Source organism: Salmo salar, chromosome ssa20 (assembly GCF_905237065.1).
Source record: "Salmo salar chromosome ssa20, Ssal_v3.1, whole genome shotgun sequence".
In the NCBI taxonomy this organism is placed as follows: Eukaryota; Metazoa; Chordata; class Actinopteri; order Salmoniformes; family Salmonidae; genus Salmo; species Salmo salar.
The window spans coordinates 89,603,845-89,631,280 of NC_059461.1; the positions used below are offsets into that span (position 1 = coordinate 89,603,845).

Consider the following 27,436-nt stretch of genomic DNA (forward strand, 5'->3'; position numbering starts at 1 on the left):
CCTCTCGCTTCGCCTCTTCCTCTCTGTCGTGGCGTAGAAACAACATGGTAGCGGAGCTTTCCGCCGCGCAGACTAGCGATGCCATATTCTACACAGCGCGTCCAATTCACCGCATACACTGGACGACAGACACAATAGTCAACTGCGATTAATAAACAGGTATGTTTTTAATGCATAATGTTCGTTTTTTTTCCTCATGTGGTGGGGATATATTAGCCTGATGTTTGACGCCGAGATATCTTTCCACCCCCCTAGGTCCTAGAGACCGTGGCCAATAACAAGGCAGAACGTAGATTTCTCTTTCATAGATAGGTTGTCGTTTTGTGTAATTGTTTAAGACGGGTTAAATTCACAGGTAGGATGTCTGGTGTTTGTCAAATTCAGCCATCAAAGCTGAAATGACTGCATAAGCCGTGTAGCCTACACTTGGTTTCCCATAAATAATGGATACATGCACGTGCGCGTCCATTCAATGCCCTAGCATCATTTTCAATGCCTCCGTCACATGAAGGGCACCTATAGCCTTTATAATCTATAGGCTACATTGAGCAATAATTCACATCGCAATATGTTCTAGTCCCCGCCCCGGGGAGAGGTAAAACCCCCAGTGTGATGTCTCTGTTGTACCTTCGTCACTGACCAGAGAAGCCCAGGGTGACTCTGACAAAGAGACAGACTATTCATCACATGCCTGCTTTGCTACAGGTTTTTCCCAATTAAACTTGATACCGGTCTATTGTAAGCTATTGATTTTAAAACCAAATACACACGCAGGACATCAATGACAACCTGTAGAATAATAAGCATTGATTGTGTTGATTTGACATGTATTTGGAACCCAGCTGAAGTACTCTCATGGTCATATCATGAAGGAATGGTCTCAGAATGACTTGTGTGGTAGAATGAGGAGGGACTAAATATCCTGTAGATTTCATTTGTAACAATGTTAGACCCTTGTCTGTCTTGTCTACCACTGATGTTTTGGGGACAGTAGTCTTCTGCATATCATCACCAACACCCTGGTACAAAAACAGAGTTAGTCGTTAACTAAGTCCCAAATGGCACCCTATTCCCTATATAGTACACTACTTTTGACCAGAGGTCCATGTAGGGAATAGGGTGCCATTTGGGATTGCGTCTTTGACTAATTTGTGCAGTAGTGTTTAACACGGTGACCTTGTTGGAGGATGTAGACTAGCAGTATCATCACTCTCTGTATCTGAGAACATGGGCAATTCCACGCTAACAGAATGATACTGAGAATCAGATTGTATGTAAAAAACAAACAACAAAAAAAAAACGAAGATTTTAAAGTTAAACTAACCATACAACTCAATGTCCAAGGACAATTTTTTTAAACTAATTTCCATGGAGAATTTTACAGAAACACATTTACTTAAAGAACAGTGCAGATTTTTATGTATTTATTTAATGTAACCTTTATTTAACGAGGCAAGTCAGTTAAGAACAAATTATTATTTACAATGACGGCCTACCAAAAGGCAAAGGCCTCCTGCAGGGATCGGGGGCCTGGGATTTAAAATAAAAAATGTAATACAATATAAATATAGGACAAAACACGCATCACAACAAGAGAGACAACACAACACTACATAGAGACCCAACACAACAACATGGCAAGGCAGCAACACATGACAACACAGCATGGTAACAACACATGACAACAACATGGTAACAACACATGACAACAACATGGTAGCAACACAACATGGTAGCAGCACAAAACATGGTGCAAACATTATTGGGCACAGTCAACAGCACAACAGACAAGAAGGTAGAGACAACAATACAACACACAAAGCAGCCACAGCTGTCAGTAAGAGTGTCCATGATTGAGTCTTTGAATGAAGAGACTGAGATAAAACTGTCCAGTTTGAGTGTTTGTTGCAGCTCGTTCCAGTCGCTAGCTGCAGCGAACTGAAAGAGGAGGGACCCAGGGATGTGTGTGCTTTGGGGACCTTTAACAGAATGTGACTGGCAGAACGGGTGTTGTATGTGGAGGATGAGGACTGCAGTAGATATCTCAGATAGGGGCGAGTGAGGCCTAAGAGGGTTTTATAAATAATCATCAACCAGTGGGTCTTGCGACGTGTAAACAGAGATGACCAGTTTAGAGGAATATAGAGTGAAGTGATGTGTCCTATGAGGAGCATTGGTGGAAAATCTGATGGCCGAATGGTAAAGAACATCTAGCCGCTCGAGAGCACCCTTACCTGCCGATCTATAAATGATATCTCTGTAATCTAGCATGGGTAGGATGGCCATCTGAATCAGGGTTAGTTTGGCAGCTGGGGTGAAAGAGGAGTGATTACGATAGAGGAAACCGAGTCTAGGTTTAACTTTAGCCTGCAGCTTTGATATGTGCTGAGAGAAGGACAGTGCACCGTCTAGCCATACTCCCAAGTAGTTGTATGAGCTGACTACCTCAAGCTCTAAACCCTCACAGGTAGTAATAACACCTGTGGGGAAGAGGGACATTCTTCTTACCAAACCGCATGACCTTTGTTTTGGAGGTGTTCAGAACAAGGTTGTGGGCAGAGAAAGCTTGTTGGACACTAAGAAAGCTTTGTTGTAGAGCATTTAACACAAAATCCGAGGGGCCAGCTGAGTATAATACTGTATCATCTGCATATAAATGGATGAGAGCGCTTCCTACTGCCTGAGCTATGTTGTTGATGTAAATTGAGAAGAGCGTGGGGCCTAGGATTGAGCCTTGGGGTACTCCTTTGGTGACAGACAGTGACTGAGACAGCAGAATTTCTGACTTTATACACTGCACTCTTTGAGAGGGGTAGTTAGCAAACCAGGCCAAAGACCCCTCAGAGACACTAATACTCCTTAGCCAGCCCACAAGAATGGAATGGTCTTCCGTATCAAAAGCTTTGGCCCAGTCAATAAAAATAGCAGCACAACATTGCTTAGAATCAAGGGCAATGGTGACATCATTGAGGACCTTTAAAGTTTTGATGACGCATCCATAACCTGAACGGAAACCAGATTGCATAACAGAGAGAATACTATAGACATCAAGAAAGCCTGTCATTTAATTATTGACAAGTTTTTCCAACACTTTTGATGAACAGGGCAAAATAGAAATAGGCCTATAACAGTTAGGATCAGCTTGTTCTCCCCCTTTTAAATAAATAATGAACCGTGGCTGCCTTCCAAGCAATGGGAACCTCCCCAGAAAGGAGAGACAGGCTTGGCAATGATAGGGGCAGCAACCTTAAAGAAGAAAGGGTCTAAACCATCTGACCCAGATGTTTTTTGGGGGTGAAGTTTAATTTAGGGCTAGGAGTCCCGCTAGCGGGACATCTTCCGGTGAAACTGGAGAGCACACAATTCAAATAAATAATCATAAATATTATGGATTTTAAACATTTATGTACATATAAGTGTCTTATATCAGCTGAAAGCTTAAATTCTTGTTAATCCAACTGCACTGTCCGATTTACAGTAGCTATTACAGCAAAAACATGCCATGCGATTGTTTGAGGATGGCGCCCTACATCAAAATATTTTTCCACCGGCACAGGTTTCACACATTCACATATAACGATAAAATATTCACTTACTTTTTGAAAATCTTCCTCTGATTTGGCATCCAAAGGGTCCCAGCTATAACATGTTGTTTTATTAGATAACTGACTTTTTGGGATAATAAGAAGGATTTTATCCCAAAAAGTCAGTTTAGTTGGCGCCATCGATTTGAGTAGTAATCCACTCGTTCAACTTGCAGAGAAAGGAATCCGAAAATCTACCCCTAAACTTTGTTTCAACAAGTCAGAATATGTTTCTATTTACTCCTCAGATACCCTAAAATGTAATCAAACTATAATATTTATTTCGGAAAGCAGTATGTTCAATAGGAAACTGATTTTAGCAGGTGCGTAATGTCTTCATGGCGGCAGCAAACACACATTTCCAAGACTGTGTCCCTCTACTAAAATGGTTATTTCTTATTCGTTTTGGAAGTTACAAGCCTGAAACCTGGAACATAGACTGCTGACACCCTGGGGAAGCCATAGGAATTGCATCCAGGGAGCTAATTTTCAATATGACCTTTCTCTTGCATTTCTAAGAGAATGGTCTCTCTCAAAAAACTTCCGGTTGGTTTTTCTTTGGATTTTCTGCTACTATATCTATTGTGTTATATTCTCCTACATTATTTTAACATTTCTACAAACTTCATAGTGTTTTCTTTCCAATGGTACAAATGATATGCATATCCTGGCTTCAGGGGCAGTTTACTTTGGGCACGTCATTCAGGCGGGAAGTGGAGAAAAAAGGTGCCTAGCCCTAAGAAGCTCCTTTAGCACCTCAGACTCAGTGACTTCCTGGAAGGAAACACTTTGTAGCGGGGGAAAAAGAGGGAGAAGCATCGGGGATAGTCGCATTAGAAGAAAAATGCAAAGCAGATGCAAAGTTCGATAACAGAATGATGTCACAAACAGCACAAACAGTCATTCTGTTACCAGACTTTGCATCGGCACTGTTTTTAAAATGTGTTTATGTAATATTTTCTGTGGAAATTGTGTTGGGGATAGGGGGCAGTATTGAGAATTTTGAAAAAAATATGTGCCCATTTTTAACTGCCTCCTACACCAACTCAGAAGCTAGGATATGCATATTATTAACAGATTTGGATAGAAAACACTTTGAATTTTCTAAAACTGTTTGAATGGTGTCTGTAAGTATAACAGAACTCGTATTGCAGTCAAAACCCTGAGACAATTTCTAACAGGAAGTGTGTATCTGATGTGTTGAATCACTTTTAAGCCTATGCCATTGAAACACACATGGACGTATTAATCATTGAGCACTTCCTATGCCATCCACTAGATGTCACCAGTCTTTACAAAGTGGTTTGAGTCTTCTACTGTGAAAACTGACTGAACAAGAGACTTGGAACGTTGGTCATAAGCGGATGGCCGATACTGCTCTGGTGCGCGCGTGCATGTTTGGGTACTCTCGTTCCAATACGTTTTAAAAGAGAATGCAATCGTCCGCCTTGAATATTATTGAAGTTCTGATTTGAAAAAGGCCCTAATGATTTATGCTATACAACGTTTGACATGTTTGAACGAACGTAAATATTTTTTTTTCCCTCTTTGATGAAGACAAGTCCGGCGGGCGTCGTTCATGTTTTTGAGTAGCCTACAGGACGCGCTAACAACACAGAGCTTTTTGGACATAAATTATGAGCTTTTTCGAACAAAACTACATTTCTTATGGAGCTGGGATTCCTGGAAGTGCCTTCTGATGAAGATAATCAAAGGTAAGGGATTATTTACATAGTATTTTTGATTTTAGATGACTCCAAGATGGCGCCTAGTCTGTATCGCAAAGCCTATTTTTCTGGGCGCAGTACTCAGATTATTGCAAAGTGTGATTTCCCAGTAAAGTTATTTTTAAATCTGGCAATGCGGTTGCGTTCACGAGATGTTAAGCTATAATTCTTTGAATGACAATATAATATTTTACCAATGTTTTCGAATAGTAATTATTTAATTTGTTTTGCTGATTGTATTGGAGGGAAAATATTTTGTCAACATCAACGCCATATTAAAATGCTGTTTTTGGATATAAATATGAACTTGATAGAACAAAAAATGCATGTATTGTCTAACATAATGTCCTAGGAGTGTCATCTGATGAAGATTGTCAAAGGTTAGTGCATCATTTTAGCTGGTTTTCTGCTTTTGGTGACGCCTGTCTTTGCATTGACAAAACATTACACACAGCTATTTTCAATGTACTGTCCTAACATAATCTAACTTTATGCTTTCGCCGTAAAGCCTTTTTGAAATCGGACAACGTGGTTAGATTAAGGAGATGTTTATCTTTCAAAGGGTGTAAGATAGTTGTATGTTTGAGAAATTTGAATTATGACTTTTAATTGGTTTCAAATTTGGCGCCCTTGATATTTCACCTGCTGTTGATAGGGTGTACCAGGCGTGGGACGCTTGCGTCCCACTAGCTCATAGAGGTTAAAGTTGTCCGTTGTGCATATAGTTGTGTGGTTTAACTTTGGTTTTGGTAAGACATACATTTTAAAGTGAGAAATGTGAGTGTCAGCATCATTCTGTTAGTGTGGAATTGCCCATATAGGGACCTTAATATGACTGTGACCTTCCAGGCTAGCTAGCTGCATCACGATCTCATCCCCTACTGCTCTCTCAACAGTCCAGACATTATAGCAGCAATGCTGTCCAGACCAAAATTGATGGCCCTGTCCTGGCCTCATCCTGGCCCTATTGCTTTGTAATTACATAGTAACATTACTGTACACAATTATAGTGAAGCGTTACCTACAGTGCCTTCAGAAAGTATTCATACCCCTTGACTTATTCCATGTTTTATGTTACAGCCTGAATTCAAAATGGATTACATTTATTTATTTTCTCATCCATCTACACATAATACCCCATAATGACAAAGTAAACACATGTTTTTAGAAATCTTAGCAAATTTATTGAAAATGTAAATACAGAGCATTGCACACCTGGATTGTACAACATTATTCTTACAAAAATAACAAATAATCAAGCCCTGTTAAATTGATTGTTGATCATTACTAGACATATATTTTCAAGTCTTGCCATAGATTTTCAAGCAGATTTAAGTCAAAACTGTAACTCGCCCACTCAGGAACATTCACTGTTCTTGGTAAGCCACTCCAGTGTTGATTTGGCCTTGTTTTAGGTTATTGTCCTGCTTAGCTCTACTCCCTTAATTTTTATCCTGAAAAACTCCCAAATCCTTAATGATTACAAGCATACCCATAACATGATGCAGCCACGACTAAGCTTGAAAATAGGGAGAGTGGTTCTCCATAATGTATTGGATTTTCCTGAAACATAACACTTTGTATTCAAGACAAAACGTTTGTTGCTTTGCCACGTTACAGTATTATTGCAGTATTACTTTAGTGCCTTGTTGCAAACAGGATGCATGTTTTGGAATATTTTTATTCTGTACAGGCTTCCTTTTTTTCATCTGTCAATTAGGTTAGTATTGTGGAGTAACTACAATGTTGTTGATCCACCCTTAGTTTTCTCTTGTCACTGCCATTAAACTCATACTATTTTAAAATCACCATTGGCTTCATGGTGAAATCTCTGACCGGTTTCCTTCCTCTCTGGTAACTAAGTTAGGAAGGACACCTGTATCTTTGTAGTGACTGGGTGTATTGATACACCATCCAAAGTGTAATTAATAACTTCACCAAGTTAAAAGAGATATTCAATGTCTGCTTTTTTACCCATCTACCAATCGGTGCCCTTCTTTGCGAGGCATTGGAAAACCTCCCTGGTGTTTGTGGTTGAATCTGTGTTTGAAATTCACTGCTTGACTGAGGGACCTTACAGATAATTGTATGTGTGGGATACAGAGATGAGGTAGTCATTCAAAAATCATGTTAAACCCTATTATTGCACACAGAGTCCATGTAACTTATTATGTGACTTGTTAAGCACATTTTTACTCTTGAACTAATTTAGGCTTCCCTTAACAAAGGGGTTGAATACTTATTGACTCAATACATTTCAGATTTTCATCTTTCATTTATTAGTAAATGTTTCAACAACAAAACATAATTCCACTTTGACATTATGGGGTATTGTGTGTAGGCCGGTGACCAAAAGTCTCAATTTAATCCATTTTAAATTCAGGCTGTAACACAACAACATGTGGAAAAAGTCAAAGGGGTGTGAATAGTTTCAGAAGGCACTATATAAATCTATAATTGCTGCAAGTGATAAGTTCAATTGTTTGCTTTAGTTCTGCTTTGTAGAATTAGTGAATTTCGATGTTAAATCCCTGCGAAAGACCAGTGTCTTGTCCAGGGGGTGTACTTCTACATCATACTGCCTCATGCTACAGAAACAGGAAATGGGCTCCTGATCTATAGGCCGTTCTGGCTCGGACAAGACTACTTACTTTTACTTTTCAATGTTGATGCAATAAGGCTGCTAGGAGGTCCTGGAAGCTCTGTGAATATGAGCTGTAGGTACCAACTCTCTCTGTGAATATGAGCTGTAGGTACCAACTCTCTCTGTGAATATGAGCTGTAGGTACCAACTCTCTCTGTGAATATGAGCTGTCTGTACCAACTCTCTCTGTGAATATGAGCTGTAGGTACCAACTCTCTCTGTGAATATGAGCTGTCTGTACCAACTCTCTCGGTGAATATGAGCTGTAGGTACCAACTCTCTCTGTGAATATGAGCTGTAGGTACCAACTCTCTCTGTGAATATGAGCTGTCTGTACCAACTCTCTCTGTGAATATGAGCTGTCTGTACCAACTCTCTCTGTGAATATGAGCTGTCTGTACCAACTCTCTCTGTGAATATGAGCTGTCTGTACCAACTCTCTCTGTGAATATGAGCTGTCTGTACCAACTCTCTCTGTGAATATGAGCTGTCTGTACCAACTCTCTCTGTGAATATGAGCTGTAGGTACCAACTCTCTCTGTGAATATGAGCTGTCTGTACCAACTCTCTCTGTGAATATGAGCTGTCTGTACCAACTCTCTCTGTGAATATGAGCTGTCTGTACCAACTCTCTCTGTGAATATGAGCTGTAGGTACCAACTCTCTCTGTGAATATGAGCTGTCTGTACCAACTCTCTGTGAATATGAGCTGTCTGTACCAACTCTCTCTGTGAATATGAGCTGTCTGTACCAACTCTCTCTGTGAATATGAGCTGTCTGTACCAACTCTCTCTGTGAATATGAGCTGTCTGTACCAACTCTCTCTGTGAATATGAGCTGTAGGTACCAACTCTCTCTGTGAATATCCTCTTTCCCGATCCATCATGTAGCCTGAAGCAGGGTAGTGTGTAGGTACAAGGTTAAGTTACCTGGAGGGAGGGAGGGAGGAATGGAGGGATGGTGGGAGGGAGAGGAAGATGCGGGGGGGTTAGTGGCGATATGAGTCTCCTCTAGAAGAGCCTCGGAGTCCTGAGGACTGTAAGATGACAGGATGATTGACAACAAGACCACAAGCTCCATACACACAGAGAGGGAGTATCTCTCTCCTCTCTGTCCTTCATCTCTCTGTCTGCCCCCTCCCTCGCTCTTCTCGCTCTCTCCCCCCTCGCTCTCGCTCTCTCCCCCCTCGCTCTCGCTCTCTCCCCCCTCTCGCTCGCTCTCTCCCCCCTCTCGCTCGCTCTCTCCCTCCTCTCGCTCGCTCTCTCCCTCCTCTCGCTCGCTCTCTCCCTCCTCTCGCTCGCTCTCTCCCCCTCTCTCTCTCCCCCCTCTCTCTCTCCCCCTCTCTCTCTCCCCTCTCTCTCTCCTTTTGCTCTCTCCCCCCTCTGTCTCGCTCTCTCTCCCCACTCTCTCTCCCTCCTCTCGCTCGTTCTCTCCCTCCTCTTGCTCTCCCCCCTCTCTCTCTCCCCCTCTCTCTCTCCTTTTGCTCTCTCCCCCCTCTCTGTCTCGCTCTCTCTCCCCACTCTCTCTATCTTCATGTTGGTACTGGTTATGCTCCTCTCTGGCTTGTAGCCATGAGGCCCAGGGTCATGACCATATTGGAATGGCCTCTTCTCTTGGCATTTACCATGGTTGTGTCTCAAATGACACCCTATTCCCTGTTTTAGGGCCCATAGGGTTCTGGTCAAAAGTAGTGCACTATGTAAGGAATAGGGTGCCATTGGGGACACAGACCTCATCTCCAGCTAACATCTCATATCTAGACCAACTACTGGAGGTAAGGCGGGAGCTTTCATTTGGACCACACGAAGAAGAATGTTGTCTGTAACATTCATCTGATCCGACCTCAGTTCAGTGGAAGAGAGCTCTCCTAAACAAACTGACCGTTTGTTATTTTCTTGTGTAAAACCTTGTACTTCCCAAACACCAGATGATTGCTTGAAATGTGCATATTTTACATCTTTTAAAGTAGTCCGTCTGTCTGTTTTTGAATAATATTTTATCCCACGTTCACATAACTGCTTGTTCATTTCATTTGCAAAGTGGAGCCAAGTAAAGAGTTCAGTGTTGTTGATGAGTGTTCTGTTTGTTCTGTCCAGCTGTGTCTCAAATGGCACCCTATTCCCTATATAGTACACTACTTTTAATGTAAAATGGCACCCTATTCCCTATATAGTGCACTACTTTTAACGTAAAATGGCACCCTATTCCCTATATAGTACACTACTTTTAATGTAAAATGGCACCCTATTCCCTATATAGTGCACTACTTTTAACGTAAAATGGCACCCTATTCCCTATATAGTGCACTACTTTTAACGTAAAATGGCCCCCTATTCCCTATATAGTGCACTACTATTGACCTGAGCTCCATGGGGCCTGGTAGTGCACCAAAAAGGCTTAGAGTCCCATATGGGATACACATGTTGCTGTGGCTCTGTTCGTTCTAGTAGGCTGATTTAAAAAAAAATATATATATTTTTTACAAATTGACTCTTTTATAAAATCATTATAAAGAGAAATTATAGCATGTGATCTTTTTACATTTTGAAATGTCAAAATGAAAAAAAGGCCAACACTCACTTGGACATACACTGAGTGGACAAAACATTAGGAACACCTTTCTAATATGGAGTTGCAACCCCTTTTTGCCCTCAGAACAGCTTCAGTTCGTCGGGTCGTGGACTCTACAAGGTGTTGAAAGCGTTCCACAGGGATGCTGGCCAATGTTGACTCCAATGTTTCCCACAGTTGTGTCAAGTTGGCTGGATGTCCTTTGGCTGGTGAACCATTTTTGATACAAACGGGAAACTGTTGAGCGTGAAAAACCCAGCAGCGTTGCAGTTCTTGACACAAACCGGTGTGCCTGGCACCTACTACCATACCCCGTTCAAAGGCACTTAAATATTTTGTCTTGCCCATTCACCCTCTGAATGGCCCACGTACACAATCCATGTCTCAATTGTCTCAAGGTTTAAAAGTCCTTCTTTAACATGTCTCCTCCCCTTCATCTACACTGATTGACGTGGATTTAACAAGTGACATCAATAAGGGATCATAGATCTCACCTGGATTCACCTGGTCAGTCTATGTCATAGAAATAGTGTTTTGTACCCTCAGTGTAATTGAAGTGTTTTAAATGTAAATGTCCATTCCCCATACGGAGGGACGTCTGGTGCTGGCGTCTCCCATACGGAGGGACGTCTGGTGCTGGCGTCTCCCATACGGAGGGACGTCTGGTGCTGGCGTCTCCCATACGGAGGGACGTCTGGTACTGGCGTCTCCCATACGGAGGGACGTCTGGTGCTGGCGTCTCCCATACGGAGAGACGTCTGGTGCTGGCGTCTCCCATACGGAGGGACGTCTGGTGCTGGCGTCTCCCATACGGAGGGACGTCTGGTGCTGGCGTCTCCCATACGGAGGGACGTCTGGTACTGGCGTCTCCCATACGGAGGGACGTCTGGTGCTGGCGTCTCCCATACGGAGGGACGTCTGGTGCTGGCGTCTCCCATACGGAGGGACGTCTGGTACTGGCGTCTCCCATACGGAGGGACGTCTGGTGCTGGCGTCTCCCATACGGAGGGACGTCTGGTGCTGGCGTCTCCCATACGGAGGGACGTCTGGTACTGGCGTCTCCCATACGGAGGGACGTCTGGTACTGGCGTCTCCCATACGGAGGGACGTCTGGTGCTGGCGTCTCCCATACGGAGGGACGTCTGGTGCTGGCGTCTCCCATACGGAGGGACGTCTGGTACTGCAACGATGCGTTCAGTAGGCCTAAACTGTAATGATATTCACCACTGGTTTACTATCATGGGTAAGGCAAAATGCATCAATCTATCGACACACACTGCAGTGGATTCGCCGTTATTTCAATCATTTTATTTATTTATTTCACCTTTATTTAACCAGGTAGGCCAGTTGAGAACAAGTTCTCATTTACAATTGCGACCTGGCCAAGATAAAGTAAAGCAGTTTGACACATACAACAACACAGAGTTACACATGGAACAAACAAACATACAGTCAATAATACAGTAGAAAAATAAGAAAAGTGCAAAGTAGAAATAGAAATAATGGGGTGCAAAGGAGCAAAATAAATAAATAAATACAGTAGGGGAAGAGGTAGTTGTTAGGGCTAAATTATAGATGGCTATGTACAGGTGCAGTGATCTGTGAGCTGCTCTGACAGCTGGTGCTTAAAGCTAGTGAGGGAGATAAGTGTTTCCAGTTTCAGAGATTTTTGTAGTTCGTTCCAGTCATTGGCAGCAGAGAACTGGAAGGAGAGGCGGCTGAAGGAGGAATTGGCTTTGGGGGTGACCAGAGAGATATACCTGCTGGAGCGTGTGCTACGAGTGGGTGCTGCTATGGTGACCAGTGAGCTGAGATAAGGGGGAACTTTACCTAGCAGGGTCTTGTAGATGACCTGGAGCCAGTGGGTTTGGCGACGAGTATGAAGCGAAGGCCAGCCAACGAGAGCGTACAGGTCGCAGTGGTGGGTAGTATATGGGACTTTGGTGACAAAACGGATGGCACTGTGATAGACTGAATCAAATTTATTGAGTAGGGTATTGGAGGCTATTTTGTAAATGACATCGTCGAGGATCGGTAGGATGGTCAGTTTTACGACGGTATGTTTGGCATAAGTCAACCCCCATTGTAGTCAGGGGAGCCCGGCCAGGGGAGCCCGGCCAGGGGAGCCCGGCCAGGGGAGCCCGGCCAGGGGAGCCCGGCCAGGGGAGCCCGGCCAGGGGAGCCCGGCCAGGGGAGCCCGGCCAGGGGAGCCCGGCCAGGGGAGCCCGGCCAGGGGAGCCCGGCCAGGGGAGCCCAGTCATGTATCTGCTCCTAGAACACACCCTATGTTTCCTTTTCATTCAATATGTCACAGCAATAGTTGCTGAACGTTAGTACATGCGTTTGGATGGGAGAAAGAATCTTCCTCCAAAATGACGGACCTAAAGGGTTGATTTTGTTCTGTAAAGTTCATTCCTTTCAACTTAGCATGTCTTTTGGCACGACAAAGACTATAGGAGTTGGCAAAACAGGACAAAGAGATCAGGGACAAAGCTCGATTGAACTGGCCCATTATCCACATGTATAGTTCTCTCTGTAGACAACAGTGTGCTGGAGAGACGGAGCCTGGTTGTATATATGAGATGTTTTCATGGAGCAGAGAGAGGTCTTCCCAGGCTGTGTCCCAAATGGAACTCTGTTCCGTATATAGTGTACTACTTAACCAGGGCCCATTGGGTGCTCTACATAGGGGACTAGGATGTCATTTAGGACTCAGCCCCCAGACAGTCATATTGACGCATTCTATAGAGACTGGCTAATTCAATACAGGCTGATAGCCAAAGTTGTCTTGTGAGAATTATCATCTCTCCCTCCCTCTGTCGCAGAACAACAGATTCCTTTAATCAGAGGAACAGGGGAGGCCCTTCTACTCTGTTGTTGCTTGTCTACGCTGGACCAACAAGGAGAAGCAGTGAGTTGCTTGAATCGTTAGTCACAGAAGGTACATTGGCTCTAGTCAGGTTATGTGTACAGAGAAAGAGTGTGTTTTCCCACCACTGCAGGCCCATGGATGGATAGAGGATGAACTATAGCCCCCCCTGTTTCTCTACTATAATATTATAATGTGTTGTTACAGAGGAACTATAGCCCCCCCTGTTTCTCTACTATAATATTATAATGTGTTGTTACAGAGGAACTATAACCCCCCTGTTTCTCTACTATAATATTATAATGTGTTGTTACAGAGGAACTATAATATTATAATGTGTTGTTACAGAGGAACTATAGCCCCCCCTGTTTCTCTACTATAATATTATAATGTGTTGTTACAGAGGAACTATAATATTATAATGTGTTGTTACAGAGGAACTATAGCCCCCCCTGTTTCTCTACTATAATATTATAATGTGTTGTTACAGAGGAACTATAATATTATAATGTGTTGTTACAGAGGAACTATAATATTATAATGTGTTGTTACAGAGGAACTATAGCCCCCCCTGTTTCTCTACTATAATATTATAATGTGTTGTTACAGAGGAACTATAGTCCCCCCCTGTTTCTCTACTATAATATTATAATGTGTTGTTACAGAGGAACTATAGCCCCCCTGTTTCTCTACTATAATATTATAATGTGTTGTTACAGAGGAACTATAGCCCCCCTGTTTCTCTACTATAATATTATAATGTGTTGTTACAGAGGAACTATAGCCCCCCCTGTTTCTCTACTATAATATTATAATGTGTTGTTACAGAGGAACTATAGCCCCCCTGTTTCTCTACTATAATATTATAATGTGTTGTTACAGAGGAACTATAGCCCCCCTGTTTCTCTACTATAATATTATAATGTGTTGTTACAGAGGAACTATAGCCCCCCTGTTTCTCTACTATAATATTATAATGTGTTGTTACAGAGGAACTATAGCCCCCCCTGTTTCTCTACTATAATATTATAATGTGTTGTTACAGAGGAACTATAGCCCCCTGTTTCTCTACTATAATATTATAATGTGTTGTTACAGAGGAACTATAGCCCCCTGTTTCTCTACTATAATATTATAATGTGTTGTTACAGAGGAACTATAATATTATAATGTGTTGTTACAGAGGAACTATAGCCCCCCCTGTTTCTCTACTATAATATTATAATGTGTTGTTACAGAGGAACTATAGCCCCCCCTGTTTCTCTACTATAATATTATAATGTGTTGTCTAGTCAGGTTGTGTGTATAGTGAGAGTGTTCTCTGGTAGACTGGATCTTCCCAGCAGCACAGTCGTGCTCTGTCTCTCAGGTTGTGTTGATATTCATTCTGTTGTATCCGTTGTATTCAGTACATATCAAACAGGGCCTCTGTTTCTCTGTGACGGTAGAGGGAGCGGGGCCCGTGTTTCTCTGTGACTGTAGAGGGAGCGGGGCCCGTGTTTCTCTGTGACGGTAGAGGGAGCGGGGCCCGTGTTTCTCTGTGACGGTAGAGGGAGTGGGGCCCGTGTTTCTCTGTGACGGTAGAGGGAGCGGGGCCCGTGTTTCTCTGTGACGGTAGAGGGAGCGGGGCCCGTGTTTCTCTGTGACTGTAGAGGGAGCGGGGCCCGTGTTTCTCTGTGACGGTAGAGGGAGCGGGGCCCGTGTTTGTCTGTGACTGTAGAGGGAGCGGGGCCCGTGTTTGTCTGTGACGGTAGAGGGAGCGGGGCCCGTGTTTGTCTGTGACGGTAGAGGGAGCGGGGCCCGTGTTTGTCTGTGACGGTAGAGGGAGCGGGGCCCGTGTTTGTCTGTGACGGTAGAGGGAGCGGGGCCCGTGTTTGTCTGCCATTTAGCCCCTGTTGTATCTGTGACTTAACATTCATCTTCATAGAGGTACTATAGATAGGTTTTTCTGCTCTCGTTTCCTGTGTGGTCCTGCCCTGCCTCTGTCTATCCGCAGCTGAAAACACCATTATCAATATCTGTGTCCTCAGTGGCTCCCTATTCCGTATATAGTGCACTACTTTTGATTAGAGCTAGTGCAGTATATACTGTTGTATACTGTGGCTGACCCTGTACAACAACACATTATACCGTGTGGCTCAGTTGGTAGAGCATGGTGTTTGCAACACCAGGGTTGTGGGTTCGATTCCCACGGGGGACCAGTACGGGAAATTAAATGTATGCATTTACTACTGTAAGTCACTCTGGATAAGAGTGTCTGCTAAATGACTTAAATGTAAATGTAATACTGCACCTATCATACTACTGTGGCTGACCCTGTACAACAACACCTATCAAACTACTGTGGCTGACCCTGTACAACAACACCTATCATACTACTGTGGCTGACCCTGTAAAACAACACCTATCATACTACTATGGCTGACCCTGTACAACAACACCTATCAAACTACTATGGCTGACCCTGTAAAACAACACCTATCATACTACTGTGGCTGACCCTGTACAACAACACCTATCAAACTACTATGGCTGACCCTGTACAACAACACCTATCATACTACTGTGGCTGACCCTGTACAACAACACCTATCATACTACTATGGCTGACCCTGAATAACAACACCTATCACACTACTGTGGCTGACCCTGTACAACAACACCTATCATACTACTGTGGCTGACCCTGTACAACAACACCTATCATACTACTATGGCTGACCCTGTACAACAACACCTATCATACTACTATGGCTGACCCTGTACAACAACACCTATCATACTACTATGACTGACCCTGTAAAACAACACATTATACTGCACCTATCATACTACTGTGGCTGACCCTGTACAACAACACCTATCATACTACTATGGCTGACCCTGTACAACAACACCTATCATACTACTATGGCTGACCCTGTAAAACAACACCTATCATACTACTGTGGCTGACCCTGTACAACAACACCTATCATACTACTATGGCTGACCCTGTACAACAACACCTATCATACTACTATGACTGACCCTGTACAACAACACATTATACTGCACCTATCATACTACTGTGGCTGACCCTGTACAACAACACCTATCATACTACTATGGCTGACCCTGTACAACAACACCTATCATACTACTATGGCTGACCCTGTACAACAACACCTATCATACTACTATGGCTGACCCTGTATAACAACACCTATCATACTACTATGGCTGACCCTGTACAACAACACCTATCATACTACTATGGCTGACCCTGTACAACAACACCTATCATACTACTATGGCTGACCCTGTACAACAACACCTATCATACTACTATGGCTGACCCTGTACAACAACACCTATCATACTACTATGGCTGACCCTGTACAACAACACATATCATACTACTATGGCTGACCCTGTACAACAACACATATCATACTACTATGGCTGACCCTGTACAACAACACCTATCATACTACTATGGCTGACCCTGTAAAACAACACCTATCATACTACTATGGCTGACCCTGTAAAATGGGGGCTAGAGGGGGCGGGAGAATTCAAAGGCAGGTGGATGATGATCTCAGTTTAAGACATGGTTTTAAACTGAGACGGTACAGAGCTGCTGGGGGTCCACTCACTCATGTCTGGAGCTTTCTGTGTAGGTTTGGAGATGGAGACGGTCTTCATTCAGGTAGTGTCACGGTTGTTGTCGGTGAATGAGGACCAAAACGCAGCAGGTACGTGAATGCTCATCTTGATTTTTAATTACTCTCAAAAATGAACATACAAAACACGAAAAAACGAACACTCGACAAATAAACAGTCTGGTAAGGCACAAGGCTATACACAGAATAATCACCCACAAATCACAAACACAAACACACCCTAATATATGGGACTCTCAATCAAAGGCAGATAGACAACACCTGCCTTCAACTGAGAGTCCCAACCCCAATTAACCAAACATAGACATACACTCACTAGACTCCACACTCCACATAGAACTACCTAGACATAAACCAAAACCCGGAAATACTAAACCAAACACCCTTTTAACAAACACACCACCCCGAACCACATAAAACAAATACCCTCTGCCACGCCCTGACCAAACTACAAAACAATTAACTTTATATATACTGACCAGGACGTGACAGGTAGCCTGTTAAGTTCAGAGTAAGGGATCAGTTTTCCTTTTTTGATCACAATGAATAAGAATACATGGAGAGGGAGGACCTGATCCTAGATCAGCACTCCTACTCTGAAATGCTAGATAGACCTACACACACAGCCCCAGACATGATGTGTAACCTAACCAATTCCCATCTAACCCTATGTAAAGCAGAGGTCACAAACATATGTGGAATTCCTGCTGACAAGTCAACATATTTCATTGAGAGTATTTAACCGCTCCCACTATGTTCGTGTGGCGATGATTCCACTCAGATGCTTGGCAGGGGAACGTGACCCATTTTACTATCTGTTACAAACACACAATCGCACACTGGGACTTCCATGATCATAGAGCGATTTAGAGCGTATGATGTGAGGACTGGTTGGATTGTGTTGCTGTAACGTTAGAAGTGGTGATGACACCGTGGGCATAAGGAATTACCATGCATTGTGTTTGAGTTGAAAAATGTATGTATTTTTTTTTATGTAAATAAAATCAATAGAAGCCCAGTTCAAAAATTGAACAGTAAAATACAATCAAATAGACCATTGAAGTAAATTCAGTTGTTCTCTCCAGTCTCCGACACATCAGTCTCCGACACGTCAGTCTCCAGTCTCCGACACGTCAGTCTCCAGTCTCCGACACGTCAGTCTCCGACACGTCAGTCTCCAGTCTCCGACACGTCAGTCTCCGACACGTCAGTCTCCGACACGTCAGTCTCCGACACGTCAGTCTCCAGTCTCCGACACGTCAGTCTCCAGTCTCCGACACGTCAGTCTCCAGTCTCCGACACGTTAGTCTCCGACACGTCAGTCTCCAGTCTCCGACACGTCAGTCTCCAGTCTCCGACACGTCAGTCTCCAGTCTCCGACACGTCAGTCTCCAGTCTCCGACACGTCAGTCTCCGACACGTCAGTCTCCAGTCTCCGACACGCCCGTCTCCGACACGTCAGTCTCCAGTCTCCGACACGTCAGTCTCCGACACGTCAGTCTCCAGTCTCCGACACGCCCGTCTCCAGTCTCCGACACGTCAGTCTCCGACACGTCAGTCTCCAGTCTCCGACACGTCAGGCTCCGACACGTCAGTCTCCGACACGTCAGTCTCCAGTCTCCGACACGTCAGTCTCCGACACGTCAGTCTCCAACACGTCAGTCTCCAGTCTCCGACACGTCAGTCTCCGACACGTCAGTCTCCAGTCTCCGACACGTCAGTCTCCAGTCTCCGACACGTCAGTCTCCAGTCTCCGACACGTCAGTCTCCAGTCTCCGACACGTCAGTCTCCGACACGTCAGTCTCCAGTCTCCGACACGCCCGTCTCCGACACGTCAGTCTCCGACACGTCAGTCTCCGACACGTCAGTCTCCAGTCTCCGACACGCCCGTCTCCAGTCTCCGACACGTCAGTCTCCGACACGTCAGTCTCCAGTCTCCGACACGTCAGTCTCCGACACGTCAGTCTCCGACACGTCAGTCTCCAGTCTCCGACACGTCAGTCTCCAGTCTCCGACAAGCCCGTCTCCGACACGTTAGTCTCCAGTCTCCGACACGTCAGTCTCCGACACGTCAGTCTCCAGTCTCCGACACGTCAGTCTCCGACACGTCAGTCTCCAACACGTCAGTCTCCAGTCTCCGACACGTCAGTCTCCGACACGTCAGTCTCCAGTCTCCGACACGTCAGTCTCCAGTCTCCGACACGTCAGTCTCCGACACGTCAGTCTCCGACACGTCAGTCTCCGACACGTCAGTCTCCAGTCTCCGACACGTCAGTCTCCAGTCTCCGACACGTCAGTCTCCAACACGCCAGTCTCCGACACGTCAGTCTCCAGTCTCCGACACGTCAGTCTCCAACACGTCAGTCTTCGACACGTCAGTCTCCAACACGTCAGTCTCCAGTCTCCGACACGTCAGTCTCCGACACGTCAGTCTCCAGTCTCCGACACGTCAGTCTCCGACACGTCAGTCTCCGTCACGTCAGTCTCCGACACGTCAGTCTCCAGTCTCCGACACGTCAGTCTCCGACACGTCAGTCTCCGACACGTCAGTCTCCAGTCTCCGACACGTCAGTCTCCAGGCTCCGACACGTCAGTCTCCGACACGTCAGTCTCCAACACGCCAGTCTCCGACACGTCAGTCTCCAGTCTCCGACACGTCAGTCTCCGACACGTCAGTCTCCGACACATCAGTCTCCAGTCTCCGACACGTCAGTCTCCAACACGCCAGTCTCCGACACGTCAGTCTCCAGTCTCCGACACGTCAGTCTCCGACACGTCAGTCTCCGACACGTCAGTCTCCAGTCTCCGACACGTCAGTCTCCAGTCTCCGATACGTCAGTCTCCGACACGCCAGTCTCCGACACGCCAGTCTCCAACACGCCAGTCTCCGCCACGTCAGTCTCCGACACGTCAGTCTCCAACTCTCCAGTCTCCAACACGTCAGTCTCCAACACGTGGGGCGGGGAGGGGCCTGTAACAGTAGAGTGGGGCGGGGCCTGTAACAGCAGAGTGGGGCGGGGCCTGTAACAGCAGAGTGGGGCGGGGCCTGTAACAGCAGAGTGGGGCGGACTCGGACTGGGTCTCAAATGGCAGCCTATTCCCTTTATAGTGCATATAGAGTCGTATGGGCCCTGGTCAAGAGTAGTGGACTACATAGTGAATAGGGTGCTGTTTGTGATCTAGACTCCGACTGGGATCCAGTGGTACTATTCTCTCTAAAAGCCATAAGGTTGGAGCTGAGTAGGAACATGACAGAGAGCTCTCCCTGTCCCTCGTGGCTGTGGGGCTGGGATTGGATGGATCTGGGTCTGTATAGGGTTGGGGAAGGGTTGTGTAGGAACTGACAGAGTAGATAAAAGGGCTAGCGCAGGAGACGGAGAGGATCGTCGTCATCGGCCTCACGTGGCTCGGCTTGTACTGCCTTAATGCTGCTAGCGGCCTAGTGGTTAGCTTGAATAATGGATGGTAAGTGGTTTAAACAACAGAGAGAGGTACTACTGAGTGGTTACTATAGTTGGACTGGGTAGGGTAGGTACTGCTGAGTGGTTACTATAGTTGGACTGGGTAGGTACTACTGAGTGGTTACTATAGTTGGACTGGGTAGGTACTGCTGAGTGGTTACTATAGTTGGACTGGGTAGGTACTACTGAGTGGTTACTATAGTTGGACTGGGTAGGTACTGCTGAGTGGTTACTATAGTTGGACTGGGTAGGGTAGGTACTGCTGAGTGGTTACTATAGTTGGACTGGGTAGGTACTACTGAGTGGTTACTATAGTTGGACTGGGTAGGTACTACTGAGTGGTTACTATAGTTGGACTGGGTAGGTACTACTGAGTGGTTACTATAGTTGGACTGGGTAGGGTAGGTACTACTGAGTGGTTACTATAGTTGGACTGGGTAGGGTAGGTACTGCTGAGTGGTTACTATAGTTGGACTGGGTAGGTACTACTGAGTGGTTACTATAGTTGGACTGGGTAGGTACTACTGAGTGGTTACTATAGTTGGACTGGGTAGGGTAGCTACTACAGAGTGGTTACTATAGTTGGACTGGGTAGGGTAGGTACTACTGAGTGGTTACTATAGTTGGACTGGGTAGGTACTGCTGAGTGGTTACTATAGTTGGACTGGGTAGGTGCTGCTGAGTGGTTACTATAGTTGGACTGGGTAGGGTAGGTACTGCCGAGTGGTTACTATAGTTGGACTGGGTAGGGTAGGTACTGCTGAGTGGTTACTATAGTTGGACTGGGTAGGTACTACTGAGTGGTTACTATAGTTGGACTGGGTAGGTACTACTGAGTGGTTACTATAGTTGGATTGGGTAGGTACTGCTGAGTGGTTACTATAGTTGGACTGGGTAGGGTAGGTACTGCTGAGTGGTTACTATAGTTGGACTGGGTAGGTACTACTGAGTGGTTACTATAGTTGGACTGGGTAGGTACTACTGAGTGGTTACTATAGTTGGATTGGGTAGGTACTGCTGAGTGGTTACTATAGTTGGACTGGGTAGGGTAGGTACTGCTGAGTGGTTACTATAGTTGGACTGGGTAGGTACTACTGAGTGGTTACTATAGTTGGACTGGGTAGGTACTGCTGAGTGGTTACTATAGTTGGACTGGGTAGGGTAGGTGCTGCTGAGTGGTTACTATAGTTGGACTGGGTAGGTACTGCTGACTGGTTACTATAGTTGGACTGGGTAGGTACTGCTGAGTGGTTACTATAGTTGGACTGGGTAGGGTAGGTACTTCTGACTGGTTACTATAGTTGGACTGGGTAGGTACTACTGAGTGGTTACTATAGTTGGACTGGGTAGGTACTGCTGAGTGGTTACTATAGTTGGACTGGGTAGGTACTGCTGAGTGGTTACTATAGTTGGACTGGGTAGGTACTGCTGAGTGGTTACTATAGTTGGACTGGGTAGGGTAGGTACTGCTGAGTGGTTACTATAGTTGGACTGGGTAGGGTAGGTACTACTGAGTGGTTACTATAGTTGGACTGGGTAGGTACTGCTGAGTGGTTACTATAGTTGGACTGGGTAGGGTAAGTACTACTGAGTGGTTACTATAGATGGACTGGGTAGGTACTGCTGAGTGGTTACTATAGTTGGACTGGGTAGGGTAGGTACTGCTGACTGGTTACTATAGTTGGACTGGGTAGGTACTACTGAGTGGTTACTATAGTTGGACTGGGTAGGTACTACTGAGTGGTTACTATAGTTGGACTGGGTAGGTACTGCTGAGTGGTTACTATAGTTGGACTGGGTAGGGTAGGTACTGCTGAGTGGTTACTATAGTTGGACTGGGTAGGTACTACTGAGTGGTTACTATAGTTGGACTGGGTAGGTACTGCTGAGTGGTTACTATAGTTGGACTGGGTAGGGTAGGTGCTGCTGAGTGGTTACTATAGTTGGACTGGGTAGGTACTACTGAGTGGTTACTATAGTTGGACTGGGTAGGTACTACAGAGTGGTTACTATAGTTGGACTGGGTAGGTACTGCTGAGTGGTTACTATAGTTGGACTGGGTGGGTAGGTACTGCTGAGTGGTTACTATAGTTGGACTGGGTAGGTACTACAGAGTGGTTACTATAGTTGGACTGGGTAGGTACTACTGAGTGGTTACTATAGTTGGACTGGGTAGGTACTACTGAGTGGTTACTATAGTTGGACTGGGTAGGGTAGGTACTACTGAGTGGTTACTATAGTTGGACTGGGTAGGTACTGCTGAGTGGTTACTATAGTTGGACTGGGTAGGGTAGGTGCTGCTGAGTGGTTACTATAGTTGGACTGGGTAGGTACTGCTGACTGGTTACTATAGTTGGACTGGGTAGGTACTGCTGAGTGGTTACTATAGTTGGACTGGGTAGGGTAGGTACTGCTGACTGGTTACTATAGTTGGACTGGGTAGGTACTGCTGAGTGGTTACTATAGTTGGACTGGGTAGGTACTGCTGAGTGGTTACTATAGTTGGACTGGGTAGGTACTACTGAGTGGTTACTATAGTTGGACTGGGTAGGGTAGGTACTACTGAGTGGTTACTATAGTTGGACTGGGTAGGTACTACTGAGTGGTTACTATAGTTGGACTGGGTAGGTACTACTGAGTGGTTACTATAGTTGGACTGGGTAGGTACTGCTGAGTGGTTACTATAGTTGGACTGGGTAGGGTAGGTGCTGCTGAGTGGTTACTATAGTTGGACTGGGTAGGTACTGCTGAGTGGTTACTATAGTTGGACTGGGTAGGTACTGCTGAGTGGTTACTATAGTTGGACTGGGTAGGGTAGGTACTTCTGACTGGTTACTATAGTTGGACTGGGTAGGTACTACTGAGTGGTTACTATAGTTGGACTGGGTAGGTACTGCTGAGTGGTTACTATAGTTGGACTGGGTAGGTACTACTGAGTGGTTACTATAGTTGGACTGGGTAGGTACTGCTGAGTGGTTACTATAGTTGGACTGGGTAGGGTAGGTACTGCTGAGTGGTTACTATAGTTGGACTGGGTAGGGTAGGTACTACTGAGTGGTTACTATAGTTGGACTGGGTAGGTACTGCTGAGTGGTTACTATAGTTGGACTGGGTAGGGTAAGTACTACTGAGTGGTTACTATAGATGGACTGGGTAGGTACTGCTGAGTGGTTACTATAGTTGGACTGGGTAGGGTAGGTACTGCTGACTGGTTACTATAGTTGGACTGGGTAGGTACTACTGAGTGGTTACTATAGTTGGACTGGGTAGGTACTACTGAGTGGTTACTATAGTTGGACTGGGTAGGTACTGCTGAGTGGTTACTATAGTTGGACTGGGTAGGGTAGGTACTGCTGAGTGGTTACTATAGTTGGACTGGGTAGGTACTACTGAGTGGTTACTATAGTTGGACTGGGTAGGTACTGCTGAGTGGTTACTATAGTTGGACTGGGTAGGGTAGGTGCTGCTGAGTGGTTACTATAGTTGGACTGGGTAGGTACTACTGAGTGGTTACTATAGTTGGACTGGGTAGGTACTACAGAGTGGTTACTATAGTTGGACTGGGTAGGTACTGCTGAGTGGTTACTATAGTTGGACTGGGTAGGGTAGGTACTACTGAGTGGTTACTATAGTTGGACTGGGTAGGTACTACAGAGTGGTTACTATAGTTGGACTGGGTAGGTATACTGAGTGGTTACTATAGTTGGACTGGGTAGGTACTACTGAGTGGTTACTATAGTTGGACTGGGTAGGGTAGGTACTACTGAGTGGTTACTATAGTTGGACTGGGTAGGTACTGCTGAGTGGTTACTATAGTTGGACTGGGTAGGGTAGGTGCTGCTGAGTGGTTACTATAGTTGGACTGGGTAGGTACTGCTGACTGGTTACTATAGTTGGACTGGGTAGGTACTGCTGAGTGGTTACTATAGTTGGACTGGGTAGGGTAGGTACTGCTGACTGGTTACTATAGTTGGACTGGGTAGGTACTGCTGAGTGGTTACTATAGTTGGACTGGGTAGGTACTGCTGAGTGGTTACTATAGTTGGACTGGGTAGGTACTACTGAGTGGTTACTATAGTTGGACTGGGTAGGGTAGGTACTACTGAGTGGTTACTATAGTTGGACTGGGTAGGTACTACTGAGTGGTTACTATAGTTGGACTGGGTAGGGTAGGTACTACTGAGTGGTTACTATAGTTGGACTGGGTAGGTACTACTGAGTGGTTACTATAGTTGGACTGGGTAGGTACTGCTGACTGGTTACTATAGTTGGACTGGGTAGGTACTACTGAGTGGTTACTATAGTTGGACTGGGTAGGTACTACTGAGTGGTTACTATAGTTGGACTGGGTAGGTACTACTGAGTGGTTACTATAGTTGGACTGGGTAGGTACTGCTGAGTGGTTACTATAGTTGGACTGGGTAGGGTAGGTACTACTGAGTGGTTACTATAGTTGGACTGGGTAGGTACTACTGAGTGGTTACTATAGTTGGACTGGGTAGGGTAGGTACTACTGAGTGGTTACTATAGTTGGACTGGGTAGGGTAGGTACTACTGAGTGGTTACTATAGTTGGACTGGGTAGGTACTACTGAGTGGTTACTATAGTTGGACTGGGTAGGTACTACTGAGTGGTTACTATAGTTGGACTGGGTAGGGTAGGTACTACTGAGTGGTTACTATAGTTGGACTGGGTAGGTACTACTGAGTGGTTACTATAGTTGGACTGGGTAGGTACTACTGAGTGGTTACTATAGTTGGACTGGGTAGGTACTACTGACTGGTTACTATAGTTGGACTGGGTAGGTACTACTGAGTGGTTACTATAGTTGGACTGGGTAGGTACTACTGAGTGGTTACTATAGTTGGACTGGGTAGGGTAGGTACTGCTGACTGGTTACTATATTTGGACTGGGTAGGTACTGCTGAGTGGTTACTATAGTTGGACTGGGTAGGTACTACTGAGTGGTTACTATAGTTGGACTGGGTAGGTACTGCTGAGTGGTTACTATAGTTGGACTGGGTAGGTACTGCTGACTGGTTACTATAGTTGGACTGGCTAGGTACTGCTGAGTGGTTACTATAGTTGGACTGGGTAGGTACTACTGAGTGGTTACTATAGTTGGACTGGGTAGGTACTGCTGAGTGGTTACTATAGTTGGACTGGGTAGGTACTGCTGACTGGTTACTATAGTTGGACTGGGTAGGTACTGCTGAGTGGTTACTATAGTTGGACTGGGTAGGTACTACTGAGTGGTTACTATAGTTGGACTGGGTAGGGTAGGTACTACTGAGTGGTTACTATAGTTGGACTGGGTAGGTACTACTGACTGGTTACTATAGTTGGACTGGGTAGGTACTACTGAGTGGTTACTATAGTTGGACTGGGTAGGGTAGGTACTACTGAGTGGTTACTATAGTTGGACTGGGTAGGTACTACTGAGTGGTTACTATAGTTGGACTGGGTAGGTACTACTGAGTGGTTACTATAGTTGGACTGGGTAGGTACTACTGAGTGGTTACTATAGTTGGACTGGGTAGGTACTGCTGAGTGGTTACTATAGTTGGACTGGGTAGGGTAGGTACTACTGAGTGGTTACTATAGTTGGACTGGGTAGGTACTACTGAGTGGTTACTATAGTTGGACTGGGTAGGGTAGGTACTACTGAGTGGTTACTATAGTTGGACTGGGTAGGTACTACTGAGTGGTTACTATAGTTGGACTGGGTAGGTATACTGACTGGTTACTATAGTTGGACTGGGTAGGGTAGGTACTACTGAGTGGTTACTATAGTTGGACTGGGTAGGTACTACTGACTGGTTACTATAGTTGGACTGGGTAGGTACTACTGAGTGGTTACTATAGTTGGACTGGGTAGGGTAGGTACTACTGAGTGGTTACTATAGTTGGACTGGGTAGGTACTACTGACTGGTTACTATAGTTGGACTGGGTAGGTACTACTGAGTGGTTACTATAGTTGGACTGGGTAGGTACTACTGAGTGGTTACTATAGTTGGACTGGGTAGGTACTGCTGAGTGGTTACTATAGTTGGACTGGGTAGGGTAGGTACTACTGAGTGGTTACTATAGTTGGACTGGGTAGGTACTACTGAGTGGTTACTATAGTTGGACTGGGTAGGGTAGGTACTACTGAGTGGTTACTATAGTTGGACTGGGTAGGTACTACTGAGTGGTTACTATAGTTGGACTGGGTAGGTATACTGACTGGTTACTATAGTTGGACTGGGTAGGGTAGGTACTACTGAGTGGTTACTATAGTTGGACTGGGTAGGTACTACTGACTGGTTACTATAGTTGGACTGGGTAGGTACTACTGAGTGGTTACTATAGTTGGACTGGGTAGGGTAGGTACTACTGAGTGGTTACTATAGTTGGACTGGGTAGGTACTACTGAGTGGTTACTATAGTTGGACTGGGTAGGTACTACTGAGTGGTTACTATAGTTGGACTGGGTAGGTACTACTGAGTGGTTACTATAGTTGGACTGGGTAGGTACTACTGAGTGGTTACTATAGTTGGACTGGGTAGGGTAGGTACTACTGAGTGGTTACTATAGTTGGACTGGGTAGGTACTACTGAGTGGTTACTATAGTTGGACTGGGTAGGGTAGGTGCTGCTGAGTGGTTACTATAGTTGGACTGGGTAGGTACTACTGAGTGGTTACTATAGTTGGACTGGGTAGGGTAGGTACTACTGAGTGGTTACTATAGTTGGTCTGGGTAGGGTAGGTACTACTGAGTGGTTACTATAGTTGGACTGGGTAGGTACTGCTGAGTGGTTACTATAGTTGGACTGGGTAGGGTAGGTACTACTGAGTGGTTACTATAGTTGGACTGGGTAGGTACTACTGAGTGGTTACTATAGTTGGACTGGGTAGGTACTGCTGAGTGGT

At 45.2% G+C, this 27,436-nt stretch overlaps 1 protein-coding gene across 4 annotated transcripts in view; it reads left to right on the forward strand.

The window, feature by feature from the left end:
• LOC106581531 (rho guanine nucleotide exchange factor TIAM1) overlaps positions 1–27,436 on the forward strand; it is a 228,651-nt gene continuing 201,215 nt past the window's right edge. For 3 of the 4 annotated variants that reach the window (XM_045704100.1, XM_045704104.1, XM_045704103.1), the window contains exon 1: positions 1–159. The gene's annotated coding sequence lies outside the window, so the exon portion shown is untranslated. Of the gene's footprint in view, positions 160–17,057; positions 17,133–27,436 lie in introns of all 4 variants that reach the window. The other variant, XM_045704102.1, reaches the window with a different exon arrangement.